We start from the raw sequence: 24,846 nt of genomic DNA on the forward strand, positions 1-24,846 counted from the left end.
ATAAAAATCTTGTTATTTTTTTTGGTGCAAATGCATATTGGTACAACCCTTCTGGCAGGAAATATGGCAAAATGTGCTCAAAATATTTAAAAATATGTGTACTTTTACACTGGCAATTCTACTTACACAATTTTATTGTAAGGAAATGATTTTAAATATTTTGCATAGTTTAGCCATACATATGATTGCTGCAACATTGTTTATAATAGCAAAAATTGTTAAACAACCAAAATATACAATAAAATTGGGTTGACCAAGTAAATTATGCTATTTCAAAAAATGGAATATGGGTAAAACATTTCACACAGTGATCATGCAGTTCACTGAATGTCAGTTGTTATTAAGACAGTTATTGTTATTCAATCATAGAAAGGGATAATTAATGAATATTAACTGATTCAGAAAGATATTTTGGAGGACATGAAGATGAAAAAATATCCTTGGATAAAAGAAGATTATCAGTAAAAATTTCAATGTTCTCACTTGAGATCTTGAATTGAGCCCTTGGAGCCTAAAAGAGAGATAAATTGGGGTACTGATGCTCTTGATCCAGTTTTGGAAAAAAAAAAATGAAACATGGTGACAGATATTCATTCTAATGGGTGAGTTCTGATTCTTTAGACCTCCGTCACATGCCCACTCCTGTGAATCTAGGAACTGTCCTAGAGAAGACTAGGTAATCGCACCCAATTTATCATCATAGGACCCAGATCCTCATAGAAAGTTACCTTGACTGCCAGAACTGTTTAAATTCTGTTCTGAGTTGTAAGTTTCAATTCTTGCTGAGCTATTAAGTCTAATTAATCCAAATAGCATCCTTAGGGATGGACTCAAAATGTATTCTTCCTTTCTATAAAAATGATACCCACCTTCCTCCAAAGTATGGAGCCATCAGCTTGCTGCCTACTTTTTGTGCCCTTTGATAAGGTATTTAACATTTCAGTTTCCTCATCTGTAATACTAGAATATTAATATTACCCACTTACAAAGTTATTAAGAAGATTAAATGTGTTAATAATTTTAAAGCTCCTAAAACAATGAATTGTAATTATTTATTAAATAACATTTAAAATATACCCTATAAAACCTCTAGAACAGATTCTCAATACCATACCTTCATAACTAAGTTATCTCCCAGGAGACATAGGGATTTCCCATTTTTCCTGCTGTTTAAGATCTCTTTCATCATTCTTGCTCCTTCCTTAAGCAATAGTGTCTCTCTGTACATACATAAAGAAACCTGGAGGGTTCCAAGTAAAACCAGCAAAACCTTGTCTGTATGCATATGCAACAATCCCTGGGACCCTGCCCCATTCTGAGCAGAATCATCAGTAGCAGATTGAGGCAGAGAAAGAGAGACAAAGAAATAAAGATGTAAAAAGGGTAAACTTGTATAGCATTATCACCTGTGCTGCTTTGGATGTATTATGTCTCCCAAAACGCCACATTCCTTAATGTAATCTTCTGGGGGCAGACCTATTAGTGTTGATTGGGTTGGAATCCTTTGATTGAGTGTTTCCATGGAGATGTGACTTAATCAACTGTGGGTGAAACATTTGATTGAATTACTTCCATGGAGCTATGGACCCCGCCCATTCAAGGTGGGTCTTGATTTAATCACTGGAGTCCTATAAAAACACTCACAAACAGAAGAACCTGAGAGCACCTAGAGAGATGTTTTGCAGACAGCTAACACTCCAGAGACGCTAGCCTGGAGTTCGCTCTGGAGAAGCTAAGAGAGGACAAAACACCTCAAAAGCAACATTTTGAAGAATGCACAGGAGCTGAGAGAGGAGCTGGAACACAACCCAGGATCAGCAGATGCCAGCCACATGCCTTCCCAGCTAACAGAGGTTTTCTGGATGCCCTTGGTCTTCCTCCAGTGAAGGAGTACTTGTGCTGATGCCTTAATTTGGATATATTCATGGCCTTCAGACTGCAGCTTTGTAACCAAATAAAACCTCTTTATAAAAATCAATCCATTTCTGGTATTTTGCATAAGGACAGCATTAGCAAACCTGAACACCACCTGCTCATCTTTAATAAGTTAGAATTCCTGATTAGAATTCCCAACCTCAACTCCATCTCCTCACTGCCCCTGTTCTGAACCTTGCTGCAAAAACCCTAGCCTTGTATCAATTGTTAATATGAAATCCTCAGGAATGGCAAAGTCTAATTCTCTTTTGAAATGTGTGGTGTTCTTAATTCAGTCACTTTTGTCCTATTATATCCCAAATTATCATATACACTTTTTTGTTTTTCTCTACAATTGAAGCGACTTTTCTCAAAGAGAAGTCTGTGAGTAACTGTATCAGGATCACTTACAAAGTGGGGGTTGGGATAGTAGGGGTGGTATGGAGGGAAGTTTATAAGACAGATTCCTGAGCTCCATTCCAGACCTTTTGAATCCAAATCTAGTTCTCAGGAATTTGTATTTAAAAAGAATCCCAAGTGAAAGTATTGTACACTCAGCATGGAGAATCACAGCTCAAGGAACCCAACAGACTGCCACAAAAACAGGTAAACTAACAGGTGAAAATACCTGCAAAATTCAAAGGAGTTTGTGAGCTATGTCAAAGGCAAGAGGGCCAGAAAGCAGCTGTGATATGTTCTATGCTGAGAGACATCTCACTGGAAGAGGGAAAGGCTACAAATAAGCCAGTGTCCAGTTAGTAAAGAAAGGGCTTTACTGTTCTTTTCTTTTTACTAAAAGACTGAATAAATTTAACAATAGCAGTAATGAAGACAGACTGTACGTTAATCTCCTGGTCATAGGCACTGGGTTCTGCTTTTCCAATTAATTATTATTATGCACAATTTTTGTATGTTTCCCTGTTAAAATGAATTGAAAATCAATTGTTTTCTTATGACTGTAAAAAAAAAAAAGAAGGGAAAAAAAATAAAAGAAAAGAAAAGCACATTCCAACAGATGGTTACAGCCCAGAAAGCAGCATGTGGATGTTAACGATGATAGCTCATTAGAAACGGCCTGGGAAGGCAGAGTAGCCACAACAGAGGGAGATAATAGTTAACACTTAGCAGAGCAGAGACTACTCTCCATATTTCAGCTCATCTGTGCCACACCACCACCCTGTGGGGTTGGTACCAGTCGTATCCCTAGTATTCATTTACAGTCCCAGAGAGGGGAAAAAACCCTCCTCATTGTCACTCAGCTAGTAAGTGGCAGAGGCAGAATTTGAACCTATGCCCTCTGGCTCTAGAGCCTACTCCCATAACTACTATGGCTCAGTGATCAGCCTCCACCCACTTTTTCATCTAGAAATTGGGGGTGTGCTGTTACTTCTCTTAAGCTTGTTGTGAAGATGAAGATATGCAAATACCTTAAAAGGGTGCCTGGCACAATGTGCACCATGTATGCATCTGCTATCATTTAACATTATTAAATTATTTTATGAACAATGCAATAATTATTTATTAATATTCATATTCAGTTGGGCAGTCATATGACAAAAACATAGGCAGAAAAACAAATGCCTTTGTAAGAGCAGAGTAGGGTGCTCCTCCAAGTGTGTTCTTCCACACCCCATGACAGAAGCCTCTGGGGCACTTGTTTGTTTTTTTTTAATTCATTTTATTGAGATATATTCACATACCACGCAGTCATACAAAACAAAGCATACATTCGATTGTTCATAGTACCATTGCATAGTTGAGCATTCATCACCAAAATCCATCCCTGACACCGTCATTACCACACACACAAAAATAACAAGAATAATAATTAAAGTTAAAAAGAGCTATTGAAGTAAAAAAGAACACTGGGTGCCTTTGTCTGTCTGTTTGTTTGTTTGTTTCCTTCCCCTATTTTTCTACTCATCCATCCATAAACTAGACAAAGTGGAGTTTGGTCCTTATGGCTTTCCCAATCCCATTGTCTCCCCTCATAAGCTACATTTTTATACAATTGTCTTCTAGATTCATGGGTTCTGGGTTGTAGTTTGATAGTTTCAGGTATCTACCATCAGCTACCCCAATTCATTGGAACCTAAAAAGGGTTGTCTAAAGTGTGCATAAGAGTGCCCACCAGAGTGACCTCTCGGCTCCTTTTGGAATCTCTCTGCCACTGAAGCTTATTTCATTTCCTTTCACATCCCCCTTTTGGCTAAGAAGATGTTCTCCATCCCACGATGCTGGGTCTACATTCCTCCCCGGGAGTCATAGTCCACGTTGTGGGTCGCTTGTTAAAAATAGAAATTCCAAGAACCCAACCTGAGACCTACTCTGATGAGGTCCCCAAATTTTTATATTTAATAAGAACTTTGAGTGATTCTTTTGAATTCTAAAGTTTGTGTTTCCTTTGTATAGAAGCACAATTAAATTTAGAAACATAGGAAAATAGAAGAAAAAAAAGCTATTGGATAATCTACATACGTTGCTGTTTGTATGAATGAAATATATTAATGACACACATAGGTTCCAGGAGTGGTAATTTCTGGATTTCTGTCATAGGACTAAGTGATTTCTGACTTGATAAAGCTTGTACTTGTAATTAAATAATTTCCACACCATCTTGCTGTATTAGGACTGGATTAATCCGAGCAATAAAAATACAACAATAATGCAGATGGATGGTGGTGGGTAAAGATGGATGTTGTGGATAATTATGAGGTGCCTGATGCTTTACATCAAAATTATATAATTCCATTTTTATTAACTTTGTGCTTAATTATAGTGGCAAAAGTGACTAATAAACTTTTTTTAAAAACAGTTCAGGAGTAATTCTATTTAAATTGTTCTCCTTAAGATGAATTATTGTATGACTCTCTTTTCTTTTACTGGTGTCTCTACGGTAGTGCTTTTTAGCTTAAAAATTACAACTTGAAGATATATGTTTAAAAAACATTGACATTAATAAGCATTAAACCATTGTCTGGTTAACGGATTGAATGAAACACCACAACAGCAGAACCACTGTAAAATTAAGTTCCCAACCTACAGGGTTTCAATTTTCCAAATATGATGAACTAAGGAAAAGTTACTATTTACAGCAATTATATGTTCTAATTCTTTGGCCAGTTTCCACCTGGCTATTACAACATTCTCCAAACAACAGTCAAGTGTTGAGGAAGAAAAGTTTTCCAGCCTTTGAAGCATGAAAGGAATCATTGCTGACACAATCTACAATGCCTTAATATTTACTAAGTGCAAAGAGAAATCTCCGATGGTTATGCTGTTCAGAGAAAAGAATCTGATGTCACCTGCCAAAGGAGTGCCAGAAGGAAGCGTCTGGAAAAAAAAATACAACAACAAAATACAAGGATGTGTGTGTATCTATACCAAGTCTCGGTTGTGTCATGCTTTGAAGGCTGTCCAAACAACAGTACTTTTTAAGGAGACAGCCAGAAAGGAACCTGGATGCCTGCCCTTCTTTTCCTTCCCTGTGCATAAATATCACCACCTCTGCCAAGAGAGGGAAAAAATGGGAGGGCAGTGCTCAGAGTGATTTTCTTCAATATCTACCCAACAGCTGCTTGGTTTTGCTGACAGCCACTGGAGGCAGCCCACAAGAAATGTGCCTGAAATCTGTAATTGATGATGACTTAAGGTATGAAAATGAGCATATTCAGATACTGTTCCTTACAAGGAAGCAGTAAACAGTCAAATACTAAAGAAGTCCTCTTCTCTTATGCCAAGATTTTGATACTGGTTTCTTTGGGCAGGCACGTGTTTCTTTTTATACTCTTTTTATACCCTTATGTACATTGATAAAGCTTGGGCATTATGTGTTCATTTTTCTATCTGAATCTTAGCAATTCTCATTAAATCATTCACTTTCCTTGGTAACTACTGCCATAGAAAATATTTGTAGAAGATGAAGGGAAGAGAACAGAAGAGAGGAATAGAGAGAAGGAGAGAGGAGAAGGAGACAGGTAAAAAAAAGAAAAAAGCAAGCACATTTAAAAGAATAACTGGTACCCATGCACCAGAGGAAGCAAAAGAAGTTTCACAATTATGAATGTAAATAAAATCATCACCCCTGTTTTGCACACAGCGTCAGCACCTGATAGAAGTTTCTTATGATGGAAAATTATATCTTTTTCTGTGTATCTTTTAAATCACTTATTAATACTACAAATTCTACTTGGGAGTGGGAGTGGGCAACACACTGGTGTGTTGGAGTTGGCTTGCACTGACTTCCAAGAGCTGGTTGCGCATATCACTTCCCAACTCTGCATTCAGGGATATCAGGATGGTAACTTGAAATCAGCCTCAATGTGAATATTTACACCACAGAAATCAGAAAATTCTACAAATCAGATTTTTTCCCACCAGAAAACCTGTTTTTTTAAAAAATAAACATTTGTCAGCATACCACCGGCCATGTGTGCTGGTTTGACGTTATGTCCCCCCAAAAGCCATATTCTTTAAGGCAATCTGGTGGGGGCAGACTTACTAATCTTTTTGATTAGGGTGTGACCTCTTGATTGAATGTTTCCATGGAGATTTGACTCCACCCAATCAGGGTAGGTCTTGATTAGTTTACTGGAGTCCTTTAAAGGGAGCTCACACAGAAAGCAGAGGAATGAAAACACCCTAGGATATGCTAAGCCAGATGCTTGCTTACACTTTGAGATGCTAGCCCAGAGTTTGCTCCAGAGAAGCTAAGAGAGGACAAAATGCCCCAAGAGTAGCTGAGAGAAACTTTTGGGGAGATACTTGCTGACACTTAGAGATGTTTGGAGATGTGGACAGAAGGATGTTTGGAGATGCTTAGCTAAGAGATGCTAGCCCAGAGTTTGTTCCAGAGAAACTAAGAGAGACAAGCCCAGAAATATTTTGGAGAAAGTCATTTTGAAACACAACCCAGGAGCAAAGGAACAGCAGACACCAGCCACAAGCCTTCCTAGCTGACAGAGGTGTTCCAGATGTCATCAGCCATTCTTCAGTGAAGGTATCATCTTGATGATGCCTTAATTTGGACATTTTTGTGGCCTTCAGAGTGTAAATTTGTAACCTAACAAACCCCCTTTATAAAAGCCAATCCATTTCTGGTATTTTGCATAACCGCAGCATTAGCAAACTCAAATACCATGTAAGGCCTTCTTGACATGAATTTGCAACTATAATTAAGCACCTACTATGTACTAAGCACTTTACCTGTGTTTCATATTTAATCCTTATACCTATCCTTAAGTAGAAGCCATGTATCCATTACTATCCCTATTAGATGAGGAGACTGAAGCTGAGAGTAAGTTGTCCAATGTCACAACGTTTTAACTAAGACACATTTTGAATCCAAGTTCCATCTGTATATCACTATACAATGCTGTCTGCCAGGGTTAACAGATGATTAGATCCTAGACAAAATGTTGACATAGGAAATCTTGATATAGACATGCCAGTTGACAATTAACATTGTAAATAGGATGGAAATATGTGGCTGGCATACTTGAACAGTCCTAATGGGGAGTGTCTGGGGGTGTACTGCAGGGATCTATCCACTGTCCTATCCTCATCTGACTATAGCTCAAATGGAGACACAACAGGCATCTTTATCAAATCTACTGATGCCGCAAAATTTGGCGGGACACGTTATCTTGGTTTCTATATTATATACATTTACATGACCCAGCTAAAATCCTTTTAAGAATAAGGGAAGTATTACAAAACAAATAAAAAACAAATGTCATAACAGTTGAAGTAGAGCATGATATTAAGCCTGAAGTTAAAAGATTTTTGGAGGAGTCTGAAGTCTGCCTTAAGATCCCAAGGCCGCGCTCTAGAAGAGGGATTAACTCTTTAGTTTCGCTGTAGGGGTAAAACTGGGATCAAAAAGGAAGAGGTAAGGGAAGGAAGATTCCATTTTAACATGAGGAGAAATTTTCAAGTAGAAGTTTTTCAACATTAAAACTACTCAAGTTGAGACTAGAAGAACTCTCTCATAGGATAATAATTAAAATACAGGATTTGGAGCCAGATAACCCAGTTTCAAATTCTGGCTCTATTTCTTAATTGTTACATGACTTTTGGCAATTGTCCTAACTTCACCACACAGTATCCTCATCTGTAAAATGAGGATAAAAATAGTACTTAATTCACAGGGTTGTTGTAACAATTAAAAGAAAATCGTACGTATATATTGCTGGTATAGTGTCTAGCAAAACGTCAGTGCAATGTTAACATTTACCGTTATTCTGTTGTCAAGAGAATCCCTGCTTTGGGTTAAATCAGAAGCTTTAATATTCTGTGATTTTGTTTGCTTAATTTCTCCCTGGAACACAGAACCAAACTCTTGGTCAACCTGCAACAAATGCTTGTCTATGAATTGATAGCCATAGTCTTTCAATACTCTTTATTAAGATTGCCATGAAAACTGATGGCAGGAAATCTAAAGAGAGGAAGTAGAGGCAACATTCATCAAAAGGCTAATCCCTGCCAATCTCAGCTTGTAATTTCTCTGAGTGTTTCTGTACATAATAAAAGAAAGCAAATATCACACTCCTCAGAAACAATCCAACAGACTGGTCTTCTCTTTTAACAACCTTTAAAAAATTATATTCCTACATATAAAATTGCCATATGATCTGGCAATCCCATTACTAGGTATATGCTCAAAAGAACTGAAAGCAGGGACAAGTATAGACATTTGCAAACCAATGTTTATAGTGACATTATTCACAATTGCCAATAGATAGAAAGAGCCCAAATGTCCACTGACTGATGAGTAGATAAACAAACTGTGGTATATACATATGAAGAATGTAAGAAGGAATGAAGTCACAATACATGCAACAACATAGATGAACCTTGAGGACATTATGTTGAGCAAAATAAGCCAGAAACAAAAGAACAAATATTGTATGGTCTCACTAATATGAACTAACTATAATGAGCAAACTCTGGGAGTTAAATTTGAAAGCATAGATTATCAGGAGATAGAAAGAGGGTAGAAATTGGGCAGTTGATGCTTAATGAGTACAGAATGTTTAATAAGGTCAACTGTAAATGTTTGGAAAGGGATAACACAATACTGTGTGATAGTAGCACAATACTGTGGGTGTAATTAACAAAGTTGAGTGTGAGTATGGTTGAAAGAGGAAGGCTACATTCGTGTATGTCACCAGAAGGAAAGCTAGAGGAGAAAACCTGGGACTGTGTAACTTTGTAAAAACTAGAGTGGCTGATGTAGTTCTTACATGATCTAGAACAAATGTATGTCACTATGGCAAGGTGTTAATAATAGGGTGGTATATGGAAAAAGTACAATTAATGCAAACTAAGGTCTATAGTCAACCATAACATTGTAATATTCTTTCATTAATTATACCAAAGGTGGTATACCAAAGCTAAAGATCAATAATAGGGGGATATAAGGGATATGGGATTATTGTTTCAGAAGAAATGAGTTCTAATATTGATTGTGGTGGTGCATACACAACTATGTGATTATATCAAGAGTCACTGATTGTACGCTTAGGATGGATTATATGATGCATGAATAAAACTGCTTAAAAATCATAATCCTGATTTCATTTCTTATTACACATTTTAGATCCTTGCTTTCATTCAAACATAAATTAAGTTATTAAATGCCAGGCATTGGGAATAAGAGATAAAAGCTACATTTTCCCCCTTTGCCCACAAGTTTTAATTTTTTAAAATACTTTTTATGTACTTATTATTTTTGAGAAGTGCTCTCAAGATACATAAGATGCAGAGTTCTTCCCCAAAGGGATCATCCTAATTTCATTCTTGAATTTCTATTTAATAGATGAATGACTCTAATATTGCTCACCCACCAATACAAACCAGTGACCTCAGTGTAAATTTTACCCAAATCCTAGGAGCTGAATTTCTCTCAGTCTGAGCTATTGTCCTAGGAAGAAATCTGATAAAGAAAGAATAAACTATGTATTATTTAGCATGAAGAACAGAAGGTGGAAGAGGAAGAATATTGTGTAACAACTATTTCAAAAATATAAAGGATTATTACCTGAAAGATAGTTACCACATGCTCGTCATGTCCCCTGAGGATAAACTAAAGGAAGCCAGAAAAAAATGCAGCATAAAGGAGAGCAGTAAGGATTTTGGATAATCATTTTTAAAAAACTCCTGGGTAGCAAGTGCCACTGAGTATCAGAACAGGTGACTAAGAGACACTGTGAAATCTCTCTCTAGGAGTATGAGCTGTATGTACATTGTTTTCCAATTTGTTTTACTGCCTGTTTTTCTATTTGTTTCAATGAAGAAAGAAAAAGAAAAAGTGAACCCATTTTTTTCCCAGGGACTTAATTCTACAGAGAAATACACCATTACTACTAGAAAAATTTAAGTGTCCTGATCTTCATCCCAGGTGTTCCCCAGTTCCTACCACTTAGTCTCATGGTGAGCCAGCTGGCCTTGGATTTCTGGTGCTTACATTGCCTCCGACACTCTCACTATTCCCTACACCTCCTTCATTCTCCTGCTCTTGTAACTGCTCCTTCCTGCTTCACTGGCTCCTCACTTCCCTACTAAACACTCAACCCTGAGATGTCAAACTCTTTAAAACACTTCTTTTTTGGAAAACATCATCCATTTTCATAGATTCAACCATCAACTTTCAGGTGGATAGCTCGGAAATTTGATGCTGTATGGACTCCAGAAAAGTATTCTTAAAGATAATCCATTCCTGTGTGTGTGGACTTATTGTAAGTAGGATCTTTTGGTGAGGAGAATCTTAAGATTTAACCCACCTCATTCAGGGTGGGTCTTAATCTTCTCACTGGAGACCATTATTAGAGGAAAATTCAGACAGAGAGAAAGCCACAGAAGGCAAAAGCTGAAAGCAATGAAACTGGGAGTGAAGGGAGAGATCAGTAGATGCCACCATGTGCCTTGCCACGTAACAGAGGAGCCCAGGATCACAATGCCTGATGACGCCATGATTTGGACCTTTTCACAGCCTCAGAGCTGTAAGCCTGTAAGTTAATAAATCCCCACTGTAAAAGCCAATCCATTTCTGGCATATTGCATTTAGTCAGCACAGCTGACTAAAACATCCACAACTTTAGCTAAGGACTCTCTCCCAAACTCTAGCCAGCATCTCCTACAGATGGATGGGTATTCTTACTTGGCTATTTCAGAGTAGTCAAAACCTCAGAATTATCAACTTCACTAAGCTCCTCCTCTTGACTTTTAAAATTTTCGGTGATGCCTTCATTCTCTTTATGTGCCAGCCTTGAAAACATAGTCCCCCCCCTCCACCCCAACTTTTAAAAATTTCTCTGGGTCTAGGCAGCTCCACCCCATCTCACCCCACCCCCAATCAGCGACCTCTCAATTCTTGTTTAGTAGATTGCTCACATCTGTTGTTTCTTTCTCACTGTTACTATCTTATTTCATTTTCTTATTTTCTTTTGCCTGAACAATTATAAAAACCATCTATTTAGACTTCTTACCTCAAATCTCTCTCCAAGTTAAGCCATTTCACTCTGCAATGTTATTATGATATCTGCCTAATCAAAGATAGTCAGTGGTTCTCAAAGACATACCAAATAGACCCCACACTTTTTACCCTGGTCTTTCACAAGCTGGTCCTAAATAATTTTCCCACAGTTATCTGACATTTAAAAGCTTTCTACTTGAGTTAAACATCTCATATGCCTGGAGCAGTGCTGCCTCTAATATTTTCTTTAACACCCCCATCCCCCATGTGTGAATCTTATCCCAAATTACCCTAAATCCAGTTCAAGGCTCACCTTCCTTTTACCACCCCAGTGAATGGTAGTTCTCTTCTTCAGTCAAACTTCAATTTCACAGTTGATCTGCAATACTTGTTTGTCCTTAGTATATATTACCATAAAGTGTTAATTACTTTTTCCATATATATTCTCAACATAAAACTTTTTTTAACTTTCAACTGATTGCAAAAAATTTGAAAGCATGGATTTTTATGCATCTTTACACCCCTCTTCCCTTAAGAACTGCAGCCAGTGAATATTGACAGCAATTGATTTTTCTCATCTTACATTCTGAGCAATACTTCTTTTTCTGTCATCAGAATAATCACCAACAAAGCCCAACATATTTAATTTTGTCCTTCTCATAAGACAAGTAGCTTTTAATCATTTACTCTGAGGCCTCTTTAATACCTCATATAAAATTAGAAAGGAGCTAGAGAAAAAGAAGAAGCTAAAGAGAGAGAGAAGAAAGAAGTGGAAAGAAAAGGAGGAAGAAAGAGGACGAAAGACAAAAATAAGAAGGGAAAGAAAGACCCATTTGGTTTTCTTCCTCTAAGTTTGATACCCCAGAAATTGCTTTTGATTCTTCTGAGTTCAATCCCTATTCTGGAGAATCGGTCAGGAAGATTACAGCTCACATCAGATATTCTCTGGAGACTATTTTCAGTTTCAAGTTTTCTAAGTAAAATAGTTTCATTTCTCCTACTATGAAATAACTTCTTGACCCATTCAATATACCAATTTGAATGGAATTACTTCCAGTCAACTTCTAAGCATCATAGTTCAATTTCTGTCTGTTAATTCTGAGAATATTGCCTGTTTGTCTGCTTTAACCTTACAATTATATATATGCTAAAGGGAAATATATATATATATATATTTCCCTTTAACATTGAGTAAATAGCAATGCATATCTTTTGGCTAACACTGTTTAATGAAGCAAATTATATTGTTCTCACTAAGTCCATCCACTTGAATACTAAAAATGAATTCCTCCTGGTGTTTTAAACAAACTGGTCTTTAATACACAGAATATCATAACAGATTGTCTTTGGTTGTTCACTATACTGTATGTTCTGACACTTGTTGTTATATTTACAGTATTTCAACTAAAAAAAAAAAAAAAGAATCAAGGGAAAAAGCCAAGTTCAGAATGTTTTAAATCTACATTACAAACTGTCAAAATAACTTTTAAATACACGTGGAACTTAATATTTGCAATTCAAAACAAAAGCACATAAGGGAGAAATAGAAAATGCTTCCATTTCATATAAATCACATTGGAAAGAAGTTATCTGGATCATATGTTTTCTACCAGACTCACAGAGAAATGGATGGTAGAGTAAAAGAAGAGCCCCTGCCTCTCTGCCCCATCTCCAAATTTCCCTTGTAATGGAAAATAATAATCTCTAGAAAGAAAGAGATAAAGACTGAGTAAAAAAGTAGAGCAAGAAATGGGATAATACAGAGAATGATGACAGTTTTAGTAGATTCCTGATTTTAGTAGAACCATCATTTTAAAATTCCAATATGGACTCTAGCATCAGATAGTTAACATGTTTATTAAGCACCTACTGTATGACTGACCTTGTCTCCGATTCCTGGGAAATAAAAAGAGGCATAATGTTTGATACCTCTGCTCAAGGAGTGAGCAATCTAATGTGGGAAATAAAAGCAATGCAGAAAAAGATTATGACAGACTTCTAGTTGACCAAGACAGTGGCATACGATGTTCCAGGGTGCCATTTCCCATAGAAAACAATTGCTAACTAAGAATTTTATATTGGGTAGGACTGCCTTTCAAAAATAAGGGAGAGTTTAAGACATTCTCAGATAAACAAAAGCTGAAGGAGTTTGTCACTACTAGAACTGCCCTGCAAGCAATGCTAAAGGTAGTTCTTCAGAATGAAAGAGAAGGACACTAGAAAATAAATCAAAGCAGCATAAAGAAATAAAGATCTCCAGTAAAGGTAACCATATGGGTAATTATAAATTGAAAGCAGAGACTCAAACAGATATTTACATACCAATGTTCCTAGCAGCATTATTCATAATTACCAAAGGAGTGTCCAAGTGTCCATCAAGAGATGAATGGACAAAGCAAATGTAGTATATATATACATTGGAGCATTATTCAGCCATAAAAAGGAATGAAATTCTGATACATGAAACAATATGGATAAACCTTGAAGACACCATGTTGAATGAAATAAGCCAGACACAAAAAGACAAACTGTATAATCTCACTGAAATGAAATTATTAGAATAAGCAAATTCACAGGTCTGAAACTAGAATACAGGTTACCAGGGACAGGGGTATTGGTAGGGAATATGGATTTAATGCTTAATTGGTACAGAGTTTCTGTTTGGGGAGATGGAATAGTTCTGGTGATGGTTAATGGTGATGGTAGCACAGCCTTGTGAAAGTAATTAACACCAATGAGTTATTTATCTGAATGTGGTTAAATGGGAAATTTTAGGTTATATATATGTTAATAGAATAAAAAATTTAAAAATAGTACTATACAACCCAAACAGTGAACTCTAATGAAAACTGTGGACTATGGTTAATAGCATAAATATAATAATATTGTTTCATCAATGTTAACACAGATGCAAAGTGTTAATAGGGAAAACTGTGTGTATGAGAGGTGGTATGTGGGAGCTCTGTATTTTCTTCATGAATTTTCTATAAACCTACAAATTTCCTAATTAAAAATAAAAATTAAAAAAAAGACAGCAAGGAAAAGAGAAACCAAGAGAAGAATGTAAGTCCACATGGAATAATGGCAAACCATTGGTATTGGCTAAAAGGGTAACCAAAGAAATTCAAAGAAGGGAGACATCACTGTTTTATGGATTAGTCAACAGAGCTTCTTAAAGAAATCATGGAAAACATGGGCCAGAGATGAGGCTTCAGGAATTGATACATTCACTGGTCAGAAAAGATGAGAGGACGTCTTTGATAGGAACCTTTAAGATTGATTCATAGGGAACAACTAGAGGCTGCTTCAGTTGGGGAAGATGCTGTGTTGTGCAGTAGAGGAAAACTCAGTGTTGATAAGTCAATTTTGGTGGAAGTAAAAGATGGGCACTTGAAAGACAGTAATTACGGTAGTTAAGGCCACTCACCTGAGCTAGATGTCACACTTCAGTCCTCGACCGCGACAACAAAGGGAATGAATGGTCAAAGTTAATTCAAGAATATTTTGAAATTTCCAATAAATCAAGAAATGAGGAAAAAAAGAAAACAGAAATTGCAGATTCAGCAAGGAAATATAAAAAGAGAAGGAAAAAGCTCTAAGGAAGTCATTCAAAGGTCTTCCTGTGAAGACTCAGGTACAAATGACTAAATTAATTTAATAAGAATCTTGTTCTGTGTAAAGCAACAACCAAGAAGTATCCCTTCATTATCCCTACTCCCAGGACAACTTACTAATTCAAGTAATCGTTATGTCATCAATGTCATACAGGACAATTGTTTTTATTTCTTGTCCATTTCTTATTTTCCAGATGGTTACAACCTAGGCAGTCACCTTTGCTAATATGACCACGTGCCCTGACCAAAGAGCTCCTTCCCCAGGAGTTGAATTGGGACTTGGAAATTCCAATCTGGCTGTTCTCTTAGATGGGTGTGATGCAAACCTGAGAACAAGAATTACCCTATAGCTATTTGGCTCAAGAAACAGCAAAGACTAATCTACAAAAATAGAAGAATATGTCCAACCTAGCAGATAGACACAAGAAAAGGACAACTGATGTGGAGTTGAGCTGCCCCAGTAGAACAAAGTTTATAACATCTGAACCTCAACTGACCCTGAGACCCATGAGTGAGCCCAAAGAAGGTGAGCAGACATCTAGCCAAGCCCATCCTGGAATAGCTGACCCTCAACCAACACACAGCTCCATGAGAAATAAATGCTTATTATCCTATGCTACTGAGATTGCATGGTTCTTTGTTATTTAACATATTGTGGAAACAGCTAATTGAATCAAATTAGTAACATCCCTGACCTCATTTGAGTGTCACTAGATACTCTGTATCCTTACAATATGTTTCACTTTTTTGCATAAACCAGTTCAAACAAGCAAACAAGACCTGACTAATACACTCAAAACTCCAAAATGGGTGGGGGAGGGGGGAGGCTCCATATATTCCATAGAATATTAACGGCAATATTGAATTCACCCATAATGTGGGAATACCTATGAAAAACATAATTAGATAGGATCAAGGCCATCAGATCATTTCATTTAGCCTGTTTAAATCTGCCAATATCTCCCTTAATTCTCCAATGCTCTTCAAACCCTCTACCCGAATTTACTACCTGGCAGTGTGGATCTATAGTCTCAGAAACTATTCTTTTCTTTCTCAACACATCTCAACTTATCCATTTTATTTTCCATTCTTCGGCTCCATAATGTCAACTAGTGATCTCCAAGGTGAATAGATCTGGTAAAGGAATTTGTAGGGGTGTATGATCAGGTCGTCTTTTATCACACATTCTACTTTGAATCACTTGTATTTTCACGTGGCCTCTTGAAGAAGCAACATCTTAACCCCAAAATATGAATCTTCAATAGGAGAGTTTCAGATCCTGTGATGGGTGGGGAAGTTCTCTCCCTAAGTTCCTTGATTAGACAAGGTTGAAGAGTGGGTCCTACAACATCCAGAGACATAAACCAATCATACAATTAAAAAGGGAGATGTGTCAATTACTTTAAAGCATTCTTTTAATTAATTAATTCATTTATTTACCTCTGGATATTTGGAAAAAACTAAATTGGAGAAAGAGTAGAGGGTATGAATGTGGCCACATGTGAGACTGTGGGTCAGTGGGTAGGAGGAGGACCAGGTATCACAACCTTGGGAAAGACTGGAGACTCATTACAAAGGCATCTGCAGCTTTCTCCATCGTGCTAAAACCTAGGTCACCATACAAAGGAAAATGCAGGGACAAGACCCTTTTCAGTTTTTCTTCTTTTCCTAAAGGTCTCCTGACACGTAGAGTTCGATGGTGGCCCATGGGAATGATCGGGAAGTCTACCCCTTGACATCTAGACTCTGGGAGTTGCATTTATCATTCCCAGTGCTTTGCCCTCAGTGGGAACTTCTCGTCATGGGGCCTGGCTTGAGTGCTCAGGACAAGGACTCAGGGGTACAAGAGGAAACATCATTCTTCATCACTTGGGCAGAAAAGGGAAGGGCAGGGAGGGGAGAGAAAAGGAGCCATCCATGACTGAGTCTTGATTAATTACCAGGCTTGGCAATGACAGGGAATGTGACAAATAGAGCAGAAAGACCTTTTTTTAAAGTGACAATACAGCCTCCTACACAGAAAAAAGCTGTACCTTAAATTAGAAAAATCAGTTAATCACATTAGATATCTTACAGGCAGAATCTGAGAATTTGGAAACTATAAATAAACAGCTCAGGATTTGTATTTCATTTTCTGGAAGACCCAGTGAATCTGGGAGTCCTGAAGGTACAGAAAAGTCTGACTCTGAAAACCAAATCCAGGTTTATGCACACACATTTCACATATATTCTGCTTGCCTTCTTTCTGTATTGATGACAAAAAGTAATTGGAGACACTGGAACCTCTTTGGTCTGATTGCCTATAACCTCCCCAGGAATGAAACCCCATAACCTCTGGGTTCTTTGGTGGGAATCTTCTAAAGGCTATCTTTGTCTTTTCCTTACTTTCTTCCACAGCCTCAAATGGCCTCCAAACTACCCAGGTAAAAATACCCTCCATCTACTTCTGGTGTGCTAGAAAGTCCCAGAAGTAGAATTGCTCCTTTAGATTAGAAAATCCTTTCCAGGGAGGCCCCAGAGACACACCAAATACTTCATTTTGAAGTTCCCCAAACAAAATGTTAGCTTCACAATGTAGCGCAAGGCTAGGCAGTTTCTACTTCTTTCTGGGAAAAGAAAGAAGGAAAAGATAGTTCTGTCAGGCACTTTTGCATGTCAAAGAAAGCACATGTACATCATCAGTTGAAATAATCAGAGTTATTGCTGGAAACTGTGCAAGGTAAAGGTGAGAGGAATTCTAGGAAAATGCAATAACTGAGTCCGAGTCAAATAAGCATTCTGGTTATCCAAGGATTCTAGAAACTTCTCGTACAAAGTTCCCATTTCTCTAACAGAAATATTTTTGATAAAAACACAGCCTCTGAAAATGTTGCTAATTACTTTAGACTATAAATTGCTTCACTTTCTAAGTGAAGAAATTAAAAACACTTGCAAAACTTTAAATTTGTAAATAGTTATTCCTTTAAATGTATTTGCAGTATTGTCTTGTTTGGGTTGGATTAATCACATCTGCATTCTGAAAAATTCTGTCCTGGAACTAACTGACACTATCAGACAGTTTTTAATGGGCAGTGTTACTCAGGGGTAAGCAATATGTGTTCCATTTTTGATAGGAATTCCAAGATATTCTCATCTAAGAAAAACACATTAGAAAATGATTTACTCATTCCGGATTCTTACCTCTCCAATGTATCCTCTCCATTCACCTTGTTTTGTTTTTTCTTTTCTACACTAATCTCCTCAAGATGTTTCTACACAACTTTTGTTGGAACCAAGTGTTTTAATAGAATTTTTTCCCCACCTACTAGTTGCTTTGGCTACTTGGAACCTCAATTTCCTTTGAAAGGGGTCTTTTAAATGGTTAAAAACACAAAGCAAAACCTTGAGGGTTTACAATAATTAATAAGCATTGCTAAATGTTTGCAAAACGAAAAGTGGACTGCAACATAAGCTTACTTAAAGTGCTTAGAACTATGATTATACAAAGATTAATGCAATAGAAATATAATCTAAATTTAAATAAATTAGATTCCAAGACAATCTCATGCTTGTTCATATTTCTCTCTTTTTTTAACCACATCCCTGTTCCATGACACTTCTAATAAACTACTAAAGGTTGAAATAAATCTCTCTAACCAATCTCTTGCCTGTGCAATTTAAAACCAAAGTCAGATCCAGAGGGTGAAATCCATCTCTCTTTTCCCTTTACTGTTCTCTTTAATTTACGTTCCTTGAAACATCGCTATTCTTATTTAGAGGCTGCAGCATATTTATATTATCACCATTCTTTCCAAAGTTCAACTCTTTTCAAGTATATTTTCTTATCCTCTTTAAAATCTTTCTATGACAAAGCCAAAGGGTAGGTTTATCATTTTAGCTAATTCTATATCAGAATTATACACAGGTCTTTTCATACACCACTTCTCTCCATGTGCCAGCTCCATTCTTCCCCGGTGACAAACTTTCTACATAATAAGTACTTAAAAAATGTTAATTACAGATTCTTAGAGCTGGAAGGTACCTCTGAGGGCATTTAAATGATTCAAAAACTAAGAAAGAGAAGAGATTTGTTTATCTTTTAGTGTTTTTCACTCCCCTGGATTGATGCTAAATAGTATTGGCTTGATATATCAAATGGGTACTAGAAAAGATGCCTGAACCATCCCCAGATACTTCTCTGCTGGGTTCATGCTGCCAGATTCAATGCTGTACTTGAAGGCTACCTGTAACCAAGACCTCCAGCTTGGTTCTTTGGTGAAATAATGATGAAGATGATGTGACCATATATTGGCATGTTTGCCATGAGCAACCTGCAATAATCACCTGCTTTAATCTTGGCAACTGTCTCTAACGTAGGAACCATTATTATCCCCAGTGCTCCCACATTTTACAGATGAAGAACCTAAGACCTAAAGAGATTCATTAATCTGGCCAAGCTGCCCAGCTAGTAAGTGGCAGAACCAATCTTCCAGTCTAGTTCTCTATGGCTCCAGCACCCATGTTCCTACTCACTGTATCTTATTCACAAGGTAAATGCCACCAGGATCTAAGAACACTGCCCATTCTCTTTTGGTTCTCTTTTCATTTTACAGCTGCCTCAACACCTCTATTTGAGATTTTTCTAAACTTTGACTTTTCTAGATGGTAAGGAGAAGGACAAACTTACCCACTGCCAGTGGAATATTATCATGTGCATTGTAACATGTTAAATGGAAAGTCCAGGGACCATAAATTGATACAAATCAATGACTAAATGCATGTTCTACTGTTACCTGCTGTGTGGCTTTAGCAAACCACTTGACTTCTTTGAGTATCAGTGGGTTGTTCCATTTGTGGGTTACTGCAAGATTTTCAAGTCTATGTCAATTGCCTGGCAAATGGAAAGCTGTCAATAAATGGAGACTGTTTTTACTACTATTTGAAAGCTCTTATATTTGCCCATCTATCCCATGACACTGTAATATTCGGGCATTTTCTGTTTTTTATTTCCTGCAGTGGAAAAACTAGACCAAAATGCCAGTAAGTGGGTACATGGTAGTGCTGGAAGTCAGAATGCGGACAGTCACTCTGGCTCCGTTAAGAGTGAACAGGAGTGTGCAGGCCACCCTGAACCACCGGCATTCAAAGATTGTGTTCTTGCAGAGCAGCCACTAGACCAATCTCAGTTCTGGATGCACCAGTTGTTTTTACTCAACATGAGCATGAATCTCTGATCTGCTCCTACTATGGCTATCGGCCATGCCTTTGTAGTTCAGTTCTCATTCCCTGCTTCCACAATTGTTTTGATTTGGTGCCTGGCTTGTGTTCTGATATCAGCTTCCCTTCTGAAAAATTGGTTTGATGACTTCATAGTTTATGTCTCATGTGGAAGGGCAGAACAGAACAGTATCCTCAGAACACCACTCCCAGCTGATATTCACACAACTCACACCACTCCCAGCTGACACTCACACAAAGAACACAAAAGAGAATTTTCTTTAGGGAAGTTCTCTGCTGCCCTCTTTTGGTTTCTAGTTGCTATACCCAAGGCACAACTGACCCTGACTCACTTAAGATGGGAGGATCTATGGGACAGTCATGTATGTTCCAGTTTGATATATGCTGAATACTTCTGGCAATCAAGCTTTAGATTATGTGTAGTTTTACAAAGGCAAACCTTGAAGAACTTGAAGACTTCCACCAAGATACAGTTCCTTCCAAGTATGATTGCTAATTAGGCAAAGCACAAAAATAATAAATTCCTAAGGTCATTAAAATTCAAAAGTTTAAAGATTTTAGAGTGATTCTGTTTCCCTCTTTACCTCCCTTTTCTCAGTATTCCCAAAAGGGTTCTGTTGAGCTTGGCTCACAACATATAATTAAATTCCCTTGTCACATCCCTTAGGATTTTATTGAGACCCCAAGTCCTACGTGGCTAATGCCTGCTGAAACACTGTTGAGTATCACAGAGTTCCTGAATAAATGTCACTCATGGTTTGTAGACTTTACAGACATCTATTCCACAAGCAAGAAATCTGTCTACATGTGAAAGATGCTCTTCAATAAAACATCATCAGTTTTAATTACTGAAAGTCAATATTATAGGAAGCTTCAAATAAGAGTTTAAAGAAATAGAAAGCCTGTGCCTTTTGTTTGCTTTGCTTTTTGTTTTTGTTGTTGTTTTCAAGATACTCCTAACTATATCCCACTATTCTTATCATCAATTGACCCTTATAGGAAGTCTAGTGTTCCTTCCCTTCTTATTCTCTACCTCTTGGAATAATCCACACACTAGCAAGTGATCAAATTGGTCCTCGGTGATCTGTCTGTTTTTGAAGCACAATTATGGGAAATATTTACAAATCTTTGTTTCAGCCAAAGTTATTCTCCTCTATATTGACTGGGAGCCAGCATGACTTTTTGCTTTCATAAAGTACACAACCCCACATTTTAAAATTTGCTGATGAGTATCCATTCTCAAAAGCTTCTAAATGCCTGAATACACATAATCAAGCTCTAGATTATGTGTAGTTTTTACAAAGGCAAACCGTGAAGATCTTGAAGACTTCCACCAAGATTAGGTGGAATAAATTTAACTAAGGTTACAAGAGAATTATATAGGGCTTTATTTTCCTAGGCTGCTGAAGCAAATACCATGAAGTGGGTTGGGTTTAAACAATGGGAATTTACTTGACCACAAATTTAAGGCTGGGAAAAAGTCTAAATCAAGGCATCATCAAAGTGATGCTTTCTCCCCGAAGACTGTGGTGTTCTGGGGCTGGCTTCCAGCGATCCTTGGTTCCCCTGTCACATGGCAAGGCACTTGGCAGCATCTTGTGGTCTCTTCCTTCTCTTCTGGGTTCTGTTTCAGCTTCTTGCTTCCTATGGCTTTTTTCTCTCTGCATCTGAATTTCATTCTCTTATAAAGGACTCCAGTAATAGGATTAAGACCCAGCTTTATTGGGCTGGGGGCAACACATACCTTAATTGAAGTAACCTCATCCAAATGTCCTACTTACAATGGGTTCTGTGCCAGTTTGGATGTATTATGTCCCCCCAAATGCCATGTTCTTTGATGCAGTCTTATGGGGGCAGATGTAATAGTGTTGATTATTTAGAATCCTTTGAGAGTTTCCATGGAGATGTGACTCAAGCAACTGTGAGTGAAATGTTCAATTGGATAATTTCCATGGAGGTGTTACCTTGCACATTCAGGGTGGGTGTTAATTGGATCACTGGAATCCTATGAAATTCCTATGGAATTCACAGACAGAGGGAGCTCAGAGCAACTGAAAGTGACATTTTGAAGATGAGCTGCAGCTAAGAGAGGGCAAAATGCCCAAGAGCAACATTTTGGAGAATGCCATTTTGAAACGCAACCTTGCAGCAAGCAGACGCTAACTACGTGCCTTCACAGCTAACAGAGGTTTTCTGGACACCAACGGCCATCCTGCAGTGAAGGTATCCTATGGCTGGTGCCTTACCTTGGACACTTTATGGCCTTAAGACTGTAACTTTGTAACCAAATAAACCCTCTTTATAAAAGCCAATCCACTTCTGGTATTTTGCTTAATGGCAGCATTAGCAAACCAGAACAGGTTCACACACGCAGGAATGGATTAAATTTAAGAACATGTCTTTCTGGGCTTTATATAGCATCAACCCACAAGATAGAGTCAAAAATACAAAACATTGCTGAAAGAAATTAAAGAAGAGCTAAATAAATAACTAGACATCCCATGTTCATGGATTGGAAGAATTAATATTGTTAATCTGCCAATATTACCCAAGTAACATACAAATTCAGTGCAATTCCTATTCAAGTTCCAGCAACCTGTTTTGCATAGATAGGAAAATCAATCCTCAAATTTATATGGAACTGCAAGGGGCCCCAAATAGCCAGAACAATATTGAAAAAGGACAAGGTTAGAGGACTCACACTTCCCAATTTCAAATTTTATTACAAAGCAACAATAATCAAAACAGTGTCATATTGGCACAAAGACAAATAAATTAGTGGAACAGAACTGAAAGTCCAGAATTAGACCTACACATTTATAGCCAAGTCCAGAAATAGACCCATACCTTTATAGTCAATTTATTTATTTTTATTTTGATTATTATTATTGATAGATGAACTGTTATATTATGCAGTAGTGGGTTGAAGAAGGTTGGACTTGCATGATCCAGAGGAGGGGTATCTGCTTAAGCAGACACCTCCATGGTCTGGGGTCTATCCATGGCATCAGGGGACTCAGGGGCTTCTTGAGTTCCATCTGACTGATTGTTGGTAACAGACAAGCTGAAGGGACTTCTGCAGAGCTTGAAGGTTGAGTGGGTTTGCGATTGCATGAGCCAGGTCATGCTGGCAGCTAGTACGTAGCCCATTCCCTGCAAAAAGTACTTGAAGGCCTCAGTGAGATTTCCAGGCTGAACCACTTGGAGGAGTTGCCCACAGTCTGCCATATTTAGTAAAGTTGCCTTCACAGGGTCCAGGTGAGAGTTGTATTCAACCACAGCCTCAACTGCAAATGAACTGTCCCCAGCTACCAATAATGCAGCACATTTTAATGTTTTTTCTCTGTTATCATTTTGGCCTGGCATGGGTCTTTCAATATCCAGTTCTCTGCATCAATTGTAGGAATTCAAGAAGAGCTGTAGGTTTTCTTGGTTGATGTCTTAGAAAATATGCAGTCTGTAGGTTTGTATCAGTTCCAGGTTGGCCTGCAACTCTTCTTGCCCAAAGTGATGAGCCAAAATAGTGTCCCCAACATTAGTTGTCAGGCATGAGAGTTTAGAAGCTGCCCAGTCAATCCAGCCTTTAGCACAGGGATCACTGTTAATGAGCTTAAGGCCTTCCACAAACTCAGGATGATTGAGGGCAAATCTGGTGAGGATATAAGGTCCAGCTCCAACTCCAATCCCAATGACATCTTTCATACTTAAGTGGGTAAGACAGCAGGCAGCATTATGGATAGTTCATTCATTGTGGGGTACTGGTACCATGTTGGGAAAGGGTATTGCAACTTCCTGCTGGCCTGGATCGTCCGCATGACAGAAAGCAAAGTGCTGAGTGATCTGTTGCATATCCTCACAGTAAAAGAAAGCATTGAAATAGGATTTATGGTTGAGGCAAACGTCATATGTCAGAATAACCAGACTGTTTCCTTTCAGTATGGCTCTTACAGTGGCATGGACCACACCATGAGTTGTTTCTATGTCATGTTCCTGAGAGCCAAAGTCCTGGAAGTTGCTGGTACCATTCTGAGGCACCGGTACCCATCATCAGTGCAGCAGTGGCAGGAGAGCATCAGCCTTTGGTCACTTGATTTTTGACAAGGGGGCTAAATACATGTAGTAGGGAAATGATAGTCTCTTCAACATTTAATGAAGTTGGGAAAACTGGATTTCCATACATAGAAGAAAGAATTTAGACTCCTACCTCACACCATATACAAAAATCATCTCAAAAGGAACCAAGGACCTAAATATAAGAGTTAAAACTATAAAACTCTTAGATGATAACATAGAAGCAAACATTCATGACCTGGGATTCAGCTATGGATTCTTCCATATGGCAATAAAAGTGCAAGGAACAAGAGAAATTTGATTCCATCAAAATTTAAAACTTCTGTGCATCCAAGTAAATCAACAAAAAAGTGAAAGACAATCTACAGATAAAATAGTTTCAAACTATATATCAGATAGGGTTTAATATCCAAAATATATGAAGAGCTACAATTCAACAACAAAAAGAAAAACAACCCAATTTAAAAATGAGTAGATATTTTTTCAAGGAAGATATGCAAATGGCCAAGAAACACATGAAGAGATGCTCAAGAATCATTAGCCATTAGCAAAATG

At 37.7% G+C, this 24,846-nt stretch overlaps 1 protein-coding gene and 1 pseudogene across 12 annotated transcripts in view; both read right to left on the bottom strand.

The window, feature by feature from the left end:
- The window catches only part of NRXN3 (neurexin 3), a 1,698,447-nt gene that overhangs the window by 610,802 nt on the left and 1,062,799 nt on the right, over positions 1–24,846 (bottom strand). The window lies entirely within an intron of this gene.
- LOC119531193 lies at positions 23,086–24,620 on the bottom strand (annotated as a pseudogene).

The sequence above is a fragment of the Choloepus didactylus genome, chromosome 4 (genome assembly GCF_015220235.1).
Source record: "Choloepus didactylus isolate mChoDid1 chromosome 4, mChoDid1.pri, whole genome shotgun sequence".
NCBI lineage: Eukaryota > Metazoa > Chordata > Mammalia > Pilosa > Megalonychidae > Choloepus > Choloepus didactylus.